The sequence below is a fragment of the Sinocyclocheilus rhinocerous genome, unplaced genomic scaffold (genome assembly GCF_001515625.1).
Source record: "Sinocyclocheilus rhinocerous isolate Xijiao unplaced genomic scaffold, SAMN03320098_v1.1 scaffold494, whole genome shotgun sequence".
NCBI classification, from domain to species: Eukaryota; Metazoa; Chordata; class Actinopteri; order Cypriniformes; family Cyprinidae; genus Sinocyclocheilus; species Sinocyclocheilus rhinocerous.
This window is the reverse complement of record NW_015628684.1, coordinates 893,786-906,709: the sequence shown is the minus strand read 5'-3', so window position 1 is coordinate 906,709 and position 12,924 is coordinate 893,786. Positions and strand designations below refer to the sequence as shown.

Below are 12,924 nucleotides of genomic sequence, written 5' to 3'. Positions count from 1 at the left end.
ATTTCGACGAAGGAGCGTCCGGAAGGACATGTGACGACCCCGGGCTGAATTCCGCTTCGTCCACGGTGAAAGCCGATCCGGCGAAGGCGTGGTTGACTCTTAACTTTTATAAAGAATATCTCTTTGGATTTGAGACTTTAGTCTTTGCAACTTTACAGATCTTCTTTATGCACCAAGAGCTTGTAACACTCCAAAGAGAAAGGAAAAATTGAAATCGCATCATATGACCCCTTTAAAAAAAAAAGTTAAATGCTGCCTTTCATTCTATATTTGCATATTTTCCATTCATTAATCAAACATAGACATACAAATGCAGAAATATAAAAGCAACTGCAGGAAATCAAGTTGCAGGAACAACACTGGAACAACTCTGATGGTTATCTCTCCATAATCAGGACAGTTTAATTTACTTGGTTAAATTTGTTCATGATCACCTCAGAGAATAAGGAGCCTTGTTTAGTTTTCAAAAGTATTTTCATTGTACCATTGTATTGTATTTGTTGTTCTTCATGTTTTTTAGACACTTGACATCTTGAAAGGAAACATGAACAACACTCTCTCAGTGAACCAAACATCCCCTCTTGTTGTCACATGCAAAAACTCTTACGCAGGGGTTTCAATTCAACTTTCTATAATAGCACTGGACTACACTGTCCAACTGCCCATCAAAATCTGGGTCCTCTGGCAGGACATAAGTAAAATTAGAAAAACAGGACGTCTGATAGCGTCAGAAATCTTTACAATGAACCTATCTGCACTAGAGTGTCTTGCGACCATACTTTATTCTTTAACTATTGCTGCTTTTGCTTTTAACAGTCAAGAAACAGTGCTCTTTACTATGTTCTTTTCTGGATGCTACCTAGTTGGACGTCCCTTCATGAATTGCTTGATTTGTGTTGAGCGCTACATAGCCGTGGTTCATCTAGTGATCTACCGCAATCAAGCCACTGTGAAGCACAGATATATTGGTGATGGTTTGGCCTGGCTGCTGACTTATGGAGGACTTGCAGTTTCTGCCTATACTCGACTCACAAGTGACATCTACATTTTGTCCCTTGCAATCAGCCTGTTGCTGATCACAGCTTGTAGTCTAGGAGTGCTTAAGGTCCTGTTGAGAGCAAGTCTTGGTGAAACACAGAAGGAAGGGATGTACCATCAGAAAAAGAGGGCATTTCTAATCATCACTGGCATTCTAGTTTGCATATCTGTTCCATATGGCCTGGATTTGTTGCTTTTCAGTATTAAGAATAATTTTACTATTAATGCTTTCTGTGTGCTGTTTGGCATTAATATGTGGTTATCGCACCAATGTAGTGTAATACAGCCTCTTCTCTATCTGTCCAAGCGTGACAGATATTAAGCGTAAATTTTCATGTATCAAAACGGTTCTCATTAAAACAACACAAAATGCTGAAGCCACATCCTCGTAAAAAGCGCAGTGGCTCTCAGATAGGAGATGCAAGGTCAATTCTGGGTTGGGTTTTGTAACCATCATCTCTCCCTATCATTTTCCTATCAAGGTTGCTTTAACACTATTGTTAAAATTTGAAGAAAAAAGTCCAATAAAAAAAGAAACAGCAGGAATTTCTATATTTATTTAATTTAATTTAATTTAATCTTTACTTTATATTTTGAGCTTAAAACTGTGAACACAAACTCCATTGAACAGATGTTAAAACGTGCCTTTTCATTCCATATTTGCATATTTCCATATATCTTTTCCTTTCATAATTTACACTTAGACATACAGATGCAAACATAAAATAAATAAATAAACAGCAGGAATATTTTTTATTTTTAAGTATTAAATTGCATTTAAATCGGGTATTAATAAATATTTGCATTTAATGCAAGTAGATCATGTGAACGAAGCACATTCTACCAAAAAATACTGTAAAAAGTATGAAAAATATTGAGAATGCTGATGTTGTGTAAATGAACTGTTTATTAATACTGCTGATAAAATAAGTCTAATGATTATTTTGTTAATAAAGAGATTTTATACTACATCTAAATATAAATAAATTTTTAAAAATCATTTTTTGATTTAAAAAAAAAAAAAAAGTTTATACATACAGATTTCATGAGCTCAAATGAACCGGGAGACTGCATGTAATATTTATACTTTTGAAAATCAATTTGGCATACAGAAGGACCAAAATTAATATAAAATTAATTTGTGGTTGCAAAAAGGTGACTAAAATTGGTGACAAATCATGTTAGAGCCATAGCCTTCTGGGCAGACCTCTGACATATACAGTACCACACAACAGTGCTTTGGGCAACCTGAGTTCCTGATCCCATTCCCATCCCTCCTCTCCTTACTTCCTGTCTCTAGTCTACCCTTTCAAATAAAGACAAGCAGATAAAAAGTTAAAGATAAGATGTGCACTTTCCTTAATACATACATTTTTACCAATAAATAAATACATGAAACATAAAAAAATCATGATTAGATGAAAATGTGCAACGTTATGATGCATGAATATCAATATGCATCATCCCTATTGTCACAAAAATCAGAGCATTAAATATGAAATTTACTGTCAAATGCTACAATATCAGTTTTCGTCACTTCATATTTTGAGAGTTTAAAACTATGAACACAAACTCCAGTGAACAGATGTCCATATTTGCATATTTTCCTTTCATAATTTACACTTAGACATACAGATGCAAACATACAGTTTGTGACAAAACCAACATGAGAAGAGCTGCAGGAACAACACTTGAACCACACCGAAGGTCCAACATCAGGTCAGTGTAATGTCTTTATTGTTCATGGTCACAACAGAGACTAATATGTGTTAGTGTTAGTGTTATGTGAATTTAACTCGAAAGGAAACATGAACAGCACGGTTTCTGAGAACCAACCATTCTTTCTTGTTGTTGCATGCACCAACTTCAACCCAGGGTATTTAATTCAACTTTCTGTAATGGAACTGGACCTCACTATCCTCCTGCCCATCCAAATCTGGGTCCTCTGGCTGGGCATAAGTAATGTCAGAATAAAGCGACGTCTGGCAGCATCAGAAATCTTTACAATGAACCTATCTGCACTAGAGGTTCTTGTGATCAAACTTTATTTCACTACTAATGTTGCTTGTGCTTTTTACTATCAAAACACAATACTCCTTGTTATACTCTTCCCTGGAAGCTACCTGGTTGGACGTCCATTTATGAATTGCTTGATTTGTGTTGAGCGCTACATGGCTGTGGCTCATCCAGTGATCTACCGCAATCCAGCCTTTGTGAAGCACAGATATATTGATGCAGGATGCATCGTCAGAAAAAGAGGGCATTTGTAATCATCACTGTCATTCTAGTTTGCTTATCTGTTCCACATGGCATGGAAATTTTCCAGTTCATTATGAAGAAATATTTGGCAAAAGATACTTTTGGCCTGCTAGTGGGCATTCAATTTCTTGATAATGCGACCAAGCAGTGTAATACAGTCCATGCTCTATTTGTCCAAGAAAGAAATTGCCATGCGCTAGAAAAGATTCTTCATAAAAATGTGGGGGTCTGTATGTTTATTACAAATGAAGTTCTTTGCTTATAGTTGAATATGACTGTATTAGTTTTGTTGATCTGCATTAAGTAAACACTTTGAGTGTAATGGTACTAAAAAATATGAATGATGATCATCAATGTTGTGTAAATGACACATTGTGCCTTGTTAGCAGATGTAGTCATTTCTAGCCTATTTAATAATAACGAGAAGAAAAAAGTGAATATGAGAACTTTATGAGTTTATGATTATTATTATTATTATTATTCATAACATTCAGAGCACAATGTTATGAATCAATGTCACTGAATTGGCTCTATCTCTCTCTCTCCTCTCCACCTGTAGCTGGTGTGTGGTGAGACCCCCCCCCTCATATGATTGTAAAGCACTTTGGGTGTACAGCAATACACAATAAAAGCGCTATATAAATGCCTCATTCATTCATTCATTTATGCATTCATTCATTCACAATAAACAGCAAACAAGAATAATTTATTTGCATTGCACCATACATCAATACAAAAATAAAGATTAATGGGAGACTAAAACTAAAAATTAAGTATGAATTTTGCCTAAACTGTTTCGAAATAAAACGTTAGTTCAAGACATATATTCAACATGATCTGGGGTGGGCTCTGTGACGTCATCGTCACAGATACTTGTTTGCGGAAGTGATCAAAGCCAAACCCTGCGTTCCATTCGGAAGGGCTCATCCCTATGCCCTAATAATCCCTTCAAAGGGTTTACCCTTCGGAGTGAGAGCTTCGAAGGGTGTAGGGGACTAAAACATCTGTTCTGTGAAGTGCCCTTCACAGGGGCATCTGAAGGGCCCTTTGAAGTGGCCAGTTTTGAGCACTTCGTTTTGGAATGACCCTTCAATATGGCGGCCATGATTGTTTTCACTCCAAAAAGTGCCCTTTGGAGGGCGATATATCCTGTTGGGTAGATCGGATCATTTTACTGACTCGGATCTTTGAATCTCGTTCATCAAAATGAACTAATCTTTTTTCAAGTCATTTCGTTCATTTCAGCAGAATATAATTAAAATGTATGTTAAAGGGATAGTTCACCCAAAAATGAAAATTCTGTCATTAATTACTCACCCTCAAGTCGTTCCAAACCCGTAAGACCGTTGTTCATCTTCAGAACACAAATTAAGATATTTTTGATGCATTCCGAGAGCTCTTTGACCCTCGCATAGACAGCAAGGGTACTACCATGGTCAAGGTCCAGAAACGTAGTAAGGAGATCAGTAAAATAGTCCATGTGACATCAGTAGTTCAACCATAATTTTACGAAGCTGCAAGAATACTTTTTGTGTGCAGAGAAAACAAAAATAACAACTTTGTTCAACAATTCTTTTCCTCCGTTGCGTTGTTTACACGAAGCAGAAGTGCACGCATGCATCGTGATACTCTCCAAAATGGAAGCAAGCCACAGCAGACTGGACGAGGAAGAGAAGAATTGTTGAACAAAGTTGTTATTTTTGTTTTCTTTGCGCACAAAAAGTATTCTTGTAACTTCGTAAAATTACGGTTGAACTACTGATGTCACATGGACTATTTTACTGATCTCCTTACTATGTTTCTGGACCTTGATCGTGGTAGTACCCTTGCTGTCTATGGGAGGGTCAAAGAGCTCTTGGAATGCATCAAAAATATCTTAATTTGTGTTCCGAAGATGAACAACGGTCTTACGGGTTTGGAACGACTTGAGGGTGAATAATTAATGACAGAATTTTCATTTTTTGGGTGAACTATCCCTTTAATAGCCCAATTCCACGACACATCTACTTACACCACGTTTCTAATAAGACTGTATAATGCAACTATAATGCAACCAAAGGCAGATTATGAGAAATAGAAACGATTGATTTATTGTTTCAGATTATGCAGTCTGTTCGTTTCCCTCACATCCCGATCTGTATCGTTCTTTCTTTTGTCACGTCACATCCCCATAAACTGATATGCAGTCTGTACCGGAAACAGAATTGATTAGTTCATCTCTCGAGTCTTCGGGTTCGAGTCGTCCCTTCTTTTGTCACGTGCCCGCTTTCCAGCTCAGTATTTTACAACAAACACAAACATTACGTATCATTAACTTTATGTTGTTATTATATGTAGGTGTCTTTGCTTTATAAGAGTGATTTTTCCTCATCATACTGATAAAGTTTAAAGTCTCAATTATTACCACATTATGTTAACCATCTTGACAGAAATTCACATGTATAAATTGTGAGGATCTCAGTGGGTCTGAGTCGTTGGTTCTTTTATATATAAAATAGATTCTCTATTATAGATCAGTGCTCAGACCCGAAGACTCGAGAGGTGAACTAATCATTTCTGTTTCCTATAGATCCAATAGGGATGTTGCACATGCGCGGTCAACAGAAATGAACGAATTCCCGAGTCATATTACAGATTAGTTCAAATTGAACGAATCGTTCATGAACGACACACTACGCCAAAGGTTGTGTGCAGGCATAATGGAGGTATGTAACGGTTTCTCCTGCAGGAATCTTTCAGCAAATAGTTACATGTTGACTCCGCGGAGCACATATTTTTAAGATTTTGTCTCTGTGATGATTTTAAAACGGTGCTAAATAGTGACAGATATGCAAAGGTTTAAAATTTATTATTTTTATATGGTCGGAGCAGGTGCGGAGGAAATGATTGAATTCGGTTGACAAGTGTGTGGATGAGGCTTTGGAGGGTCTCGTCAGGAGTAACGGGGGTCTGGCGCTGCTCCGGGGGCACAGAGCTGTGCTGCGGTCCGATCTGGAGAGAGTTAAGGGAAAGGTAGCGCTCCTGTCCGGAGGAGGATCTGGCCATGAACCGGCGCATGCAGGTAATGCGTGATACACCAGCCCCTCCCTCTTCTGGCTCACTGGCTCTGTCCCAAATGCACCATAAACCCTCGCAAGTGCACATGAAGTGTCCATTTGGGACAGGGTCACGTGCTTTCATCTCCTTCTCGATGGCACAGCTTATTTTTCTACTTGAATTAGCTCTTAAAAATACATTTGTTGGTGTAACCTAATGGAGTCAGATGGAAACAGTCATTATAAATAATATTTTTATATTTTGTTAAATAATATTTTATTATTTAATATTAAACATGTTCTTTCAGATGATGCACATTTTTATGTCACCTGACCAATCACTGTATACTGCAGTACATGTGCACATTGCACAATAAGTGTAAATATGAAATATTCCTATGTGGACCAGTAAATACTAAGTATACAGTGGTGGCCAAAATGATTAGAACACTAGTATTTTCACCAGCTAAAAATGGTTTTAAGTCAGTTATTTCTATCTTTTGCTGTAGTGTGTCAGTAGGAAATATCAGAACAAACTGAGACAGACTAAATCCAGAAGAACTGTGGCAACGTCTCCAAGATGCTTCAAGAGACCTGCCTGCAAATAAGCTCCCTGAAAAACTATGCACAAGTGCACCTAGGGCGAAAGCTGCTTTATACGCAAAGGATAGTCACACCAAATGTTGATTTAATTTAGTTAATAGAAGTTAATTGATAAAGAAAATTAATTTATGACATTATTTTTGACAGCATCCTCATTTTAAAGCATTTTTACACAAGTGCCTAAAACCTTTAACAATACTGTAGCTTTGCAGGTATAATCCTCACTGGATTATTACAATTAATGGCAAAATGAATGTTTGGAAATGTAAACTGATATTTCCTACTGACACACTACAGCAAAAGGTAGAAATAACTGACTTAAAAACAATTTTTTAGCTGGTGAAAATACTAGAGTTCTAATAATTTTGGCCACCACTGTGCAGTTTTACAGTTTATGCATTCCCTGGGAACTGAACCCATGACCTTGGTGTTGCTAGCATCATGCTCTGCTGTTTTGAACTATTATGACATTTAATGAATCTCACTCTCATTCAGGTTATATTGGCGTGGGAATGCTGTCTGGAGCTGTGGCGGGAGCAGTATTTGCGTCTCCTCCTCCAGGCAGTGTGCTGGCCGCTATTCTGACTCTGTGGAAGGGAGGTGCTTCGGGAGTCCTGCTCATCGTGAAGAACTACACGGGTGACCGCCTAAACTTTGGCATAGCTGTTGAACAGGCCCGGTTACAGGGCGCTCAGGTGGACATGGTGATTGTGGCTGATGTATGTCTGTCTCCATGCAGTGTGCCTGGATGCCTTCCATCTTTCCAGCTTCCACCAGGAGAGATGGAGCAGGGACTGGGTAGGAGAGATTTGTAACTAAAGTGTAAAAATAACTAATTATTTTATGTAGCAGTAAATAAGCATACTTATATTTTTTATGTTTTTGAAAAACTCTCTTATGCTCACTAAGGCTGAATTTATTTGATCAAAAATACAGTAAAAATGGTTACAATTTAATATTATTACAATACAATCAATATAACTGTTATCCATTTTAATACATTTTAATATTTTAAATCCTGTGTTGGCAAAGCTGAATTTTCAGCAGTCATTTCTCCAGTCTTCAGTGTCACATGATCCCCCATATGCTGATTTGGTGCTCAAGAAACATTTATTATTATCAATGTGAAATAGTTGTGCTGCTTAATATTTTGTGGAAACCATCAGAATTTTTTGATGAATAGAAAGTTCAAAAGAACTGAATTTATCTGAACTAGAAATCCAATGTTATAAATCTCTTTGCTGTAAATTTTAAACAATTTAATGCTGAATAAAAGTATTAATTTCTTTAAAAAATCTTACTGACCCCAAACTATATATATCATGTTTGTGCATTAAAATGTACACTGTATATTTATTTGTGTAGGGATCCATGGAGAACCAGGTATTAAGAGATCAAAAGTGAGTCTTCTTTTAACGTGCCGATAATCTCTACAATAAAAAGCAATATATGGTCCTTTGAGATTGATGGTTTTGATTTTTTTCACAGGTGGCCTCTGCTGATGAAGTTGTGAAAACTATAATAAGTCACATGACTGATTCCTCAAACAAATCACATCTATACCTGAAATCAGGTAAGAGGTGTAACTGGCCAGCACAGGGTTGATTCTGAAGGCGTGTGTTTACATAGATGTATTTAAACCTGTATTTCTCTAACAGGAGACAAGGTGGTGCTGTGTGTGAATAATATTGGTGCTCTCTCGTGTTTGGAAATAGCTGTGGTTTCTAAAGCAGCTGTACATTGCCTAGGTGAGGCTCAAGTAGCACAACACATTCTAAATCATATACTGTGCAACATTCAGCTTTACATACTTTATTTAGACAATTCTTCTTTTTTTTGCATGAATAGAATAAATAATGTTTCAGTGTTTGTCATTTTCAGAGGAGTGTGGTGTGCTGGTTGTCAGGGTGATGTCTGGACCATTCATGACATCTCTGGAGATGGCGGGAATGTCTCTTTCTTTAATGAAGGTCGATGAAGAGATGCTCAGACTGTTTGGTGCGTTCTGTTTAAAACCAATTTTACAAGCATACTTACCTTGAGATTGGAATCATTCGTTTATTTTCTCAAAAAAGAGAGTAATTTTGACTTATAACTAAAAATTCTAATACAAAGTTTTATACTTTGGACAAAGTTTCACCGCACACTCTCTATTTAAAATACTAAAATTACTCGATTGCCAGTATAGTCTGAAATGAATATGTAGTGGAGAGTCTCTGATTTGTGTTTCTCAGATGCTAAAACCACAGCCCCGGCCTGGCCTAACCTCAGCACAGCCTCTGTGAGTGGGAGGAACCTGAAGAAAAACTTGCTGCAGCTTCAGTTAATTTTACTGAAGGTAGAGAAGAGACAGAGAGACAATCAAAATATACATTGTTCAAATTTTAGACATATGTGCCTCAGTTTATTTGTATTTCCTGTAATGTAATTCAGAATTTAAATATGTATTTAAACCTTATTATTTCATTAATAATTAGTGCTGTCAAACGATTAATCGCGATTAATCGCATCCAAAATAAAAGTTTTTGTTTACATAATATATGTGTACTGTGTATATTTATTATGTATATATAAATACACACACATGTATATATTTCAGAAAAAATTTATTTTTATATATTAATATATTTATCTGTAATATAAATTATATGAATATAAATATAGACATGTAAATACATGTAAATATTTTCAAAATATATACTGTATGTGTGTGTAAATATACACAGAACACATACATATATTATGCAAACAAAAACTTTTATTTTGGATGCGATTAATCACGATTAATCGTTTGACAGCACTATTAGTAAAATAAATCTAATATTTGTAATAAAGAAATTAACATGGTTAAATATTTTATGACAAATAATATCCCTTTTAAAAGTTTGTGGTTGGAAAGATTCTTTAATGTTTTTGAAAGAACATCTCTTATGCTCACCAAGGCTGCATTTATTTAATCAAAAATACAGTTAAAACACTAATATTGTAAAATATCATTACAATTGAAAGTAAATACAGTTTTTAACGAGTTTTCTATTTTAATATATTTTAAAATGTAATTTATTCCTGCGATGGCAAAGCTGAATTAGGATTCTTTGGTGAATAGAAAGAACAGCAATTATTTAAAATATAAACCTTTTGTAACATTATAAATGTCTTTACTGTCACTTTGATCAATGTAATGCTTCCTTGCTGAATAAAATTATTCATTTCTTTAAAAAAAATCTTACTGACTTCAAACATTTGAACGGTAGTGTATATTTGTACTGAAATACCCGAAGCACTTCATCAACACAGTGGTGCTGCTCCACAGGTTCGCTGTCTTCAGTCATTCGATTAGTGTTGGAGTCTGTGTGCAGGATCCTCCTGCAGCACCAAGAGGAACTCAATGCTTTGGACCGTGCAGCAGGAGATGGAGATTGTGGGAGCACACATGCTCTCATAGCTAATGGTAAAACATTTTAAACATTTAAACAATGCACATATCATTTAAACCAACATACAGTATTGTTTAATTTTGTGCATATGTATTATGCTTTTTAAACGACTGTTTTACATGCCCTCACAATGTTGTCTACTTCAGCCATTCAGGAATGGCTCAGACTGGCAGAATCCCTGGGAACCTTGGCCAGCTTCTAGCAGATCTTGCTCTGTTGGTCCAGGAAAGGATGGGAGGATCATGGGGAAGTCGTGGCCTAATGGTTAGAGAGTTGGACTCGTAACCCAAAGGTTGTGAGTTTGAGTCTCGTACCGGCAGGGATTGTAGGTGGGGGTAGTGAATGTACAGTGCTCTCTTCCACCTTCAATACCACGACTGAGGTGCCCTTGAGCAAGGCACCGAACCCCCAACTGCTTCCCGGGCACCGCAGCATAAATGGCTGCCCACTGCTCCAGGTGAGTGTTCACGGTGTGTGTGTGTTCACTGCTGTGTGTGTGCACTTAGGATGGGTTAAATGCAGAGCACTAATTCCGAGTATGGATAACCATACTTGTCCACATGTCACTTCACATTTGTCATTTCACATCACATCATCAGGGGCGGTATGTGAATATATATCAGGTTCAAACATTTGACTCACTAAACCAATGCTTGAGCTGATTAGTTACTCTAAAAATCTGGAAACAATATTATGTTTTTCTCATGAAATGGTCAAATAACCCTTAATCTTTTTCTTCACAGTTATACTGCCTCTTTTTGTCTGCGGCTGCCCCTCATCTCAAACAAAACTGTGATGGTGCGGCTTGGGCAAAGGCATTGCACGCTGGCACAGAGGCCATGAAGAGGTCAGTGACACAAGTATTAGCTGAACACATTGAGTCTGAATTGTTTTCCTTGATACTTTGGCATTCTCAGTATAAAATGTGCCAAACTATAAACTTAGTGACGTGTATGAAGTATAAAGATGTGTCATTTTATTGCAAATGTAAATACTTCCTTGTTTTCCAACAGATATGGAGGTGCTGAACCAGGGGATCGGACCATGGTATGATTGAGACATGAATTAAGAGTCATATTCTAGTTGCAGTAACTGTTTTACACAAACTTATAATCTATATTCTTGAGTTAGTAAATGTAGATTAGATTACATTACTGGTTAAAAGTAGGCTGCATTTATTTGATAAAAATACTGTACCGAAAAATAAAAACAGTAATGTGATTTTTTTTTCATTAAATATTTTTATTGTTATTTTATTGATTAATTTTTGCAATTTAAAAGAACTGTTTTCTATTCTAATATATTTTAAAATCTAATTTATTCCTGTGCTACAAAGTAGAATTTTCAGCATCATTACTCCAGTTTTCAGTGTCACATGATCCTTCAGAAATCATTCTAATATGCTGATTTACTCAAGAAACATGAGCAGTGTTTTTGAAATAATTAACCTGCAGGTTTTATCCTAGTAATTTATTCAAGTGTGCTATCAGTATACTTCTTTTAAAAGTTCACTTAAAGAAAACTTACGAGTATACTTGCAGTATAGAACTACTAAACTAGTAGTTTACTTAGACTATACTTCAAAGTGTACTAAAAATGCTACTACAAGTATTTAATTAGTAAACTATCAGTATACCTATAAGTTCACTTTTAGTATAGTTGCAGTACAAGCTAAAAATATTGTTGTAAACTAGTTGTGTACTTAAAGTTTACTACTGTTATACTTAAAAGTATACTTTTATATATTAGAAAGTGGGCCAATTTAGTCCCAAGGAGTATTGAAATAGTACACTTACAAGTATACTACTAGTACACTGATATTTGTATACTTGCTACATAAAGTATACTTAAAAATATACTTGAACTTTACTTAAGTATACTTAATAAAATAAACTTGAAGTATACTACTTTTTGGTAAGGGTAGGGCTGTGCAATTTATCGAAACTCCGTTTCGATTTTGATTTTGGCTTCCAACAACTATGAAAATACAGTAATCGACATAAAACGTTTTTTGCGCCCCATTCCGCCCCCTTTCTAGCGGTGCTCTTTCGCTCCTCCATTAAAGCCCAATTTCACGTGCAAATCAGTAAAATCATGTAATGAGACTTTTGCAAAATGGGACGTGCTTGATTTATTAAAGTTGATTAGATTTATTCATGTTTTTAAAAGCGCTAACGAGAACTGTTCCTCAGGAGGATTACTGTGCATGCGCTCAGAATCGGAGCAGAACACTGACGTGTAAAGTCAACTTTTAGTGCCTAAACGGTCAAATACATGCAAAAATGTGTCAAAATGCGGCGCTTAGTGATTATTCACATAAACCTCGTCAATTATGTAATAAATGAACGTAAACAGTTGAGAATGAAAATACGTGTGTAATGGTAAATTGGGTCCATGTAGCTCTTAAAGTGACAGCAGGCTAATATTCCTGCTGCGACTGTGTGCTTAATATTAATCAAACAACAAAAGACAAAGACAAAATCACTCACTGCTCTTGACTGAAGGACTTTTGTAGCTTTAATAAGAAACAAAGGGAGTTTAATTCTTACAGT

At 36.1% G+C, this 12,924-nt stretch overlaps 1 pseudogene; it reads left to right on the top strand.

Moving 5' to 3' along the window:
- Positions 1–5,996: 5,996 nt before the first annotated feature.
- Positions 5,997–11,425, top strand: LOC107738076 (triokinase/FMN cyclase-like; annotated as a pseudogene).
- Positions 11,426–12,924: the final 1,499 nt, after the last annotated feature.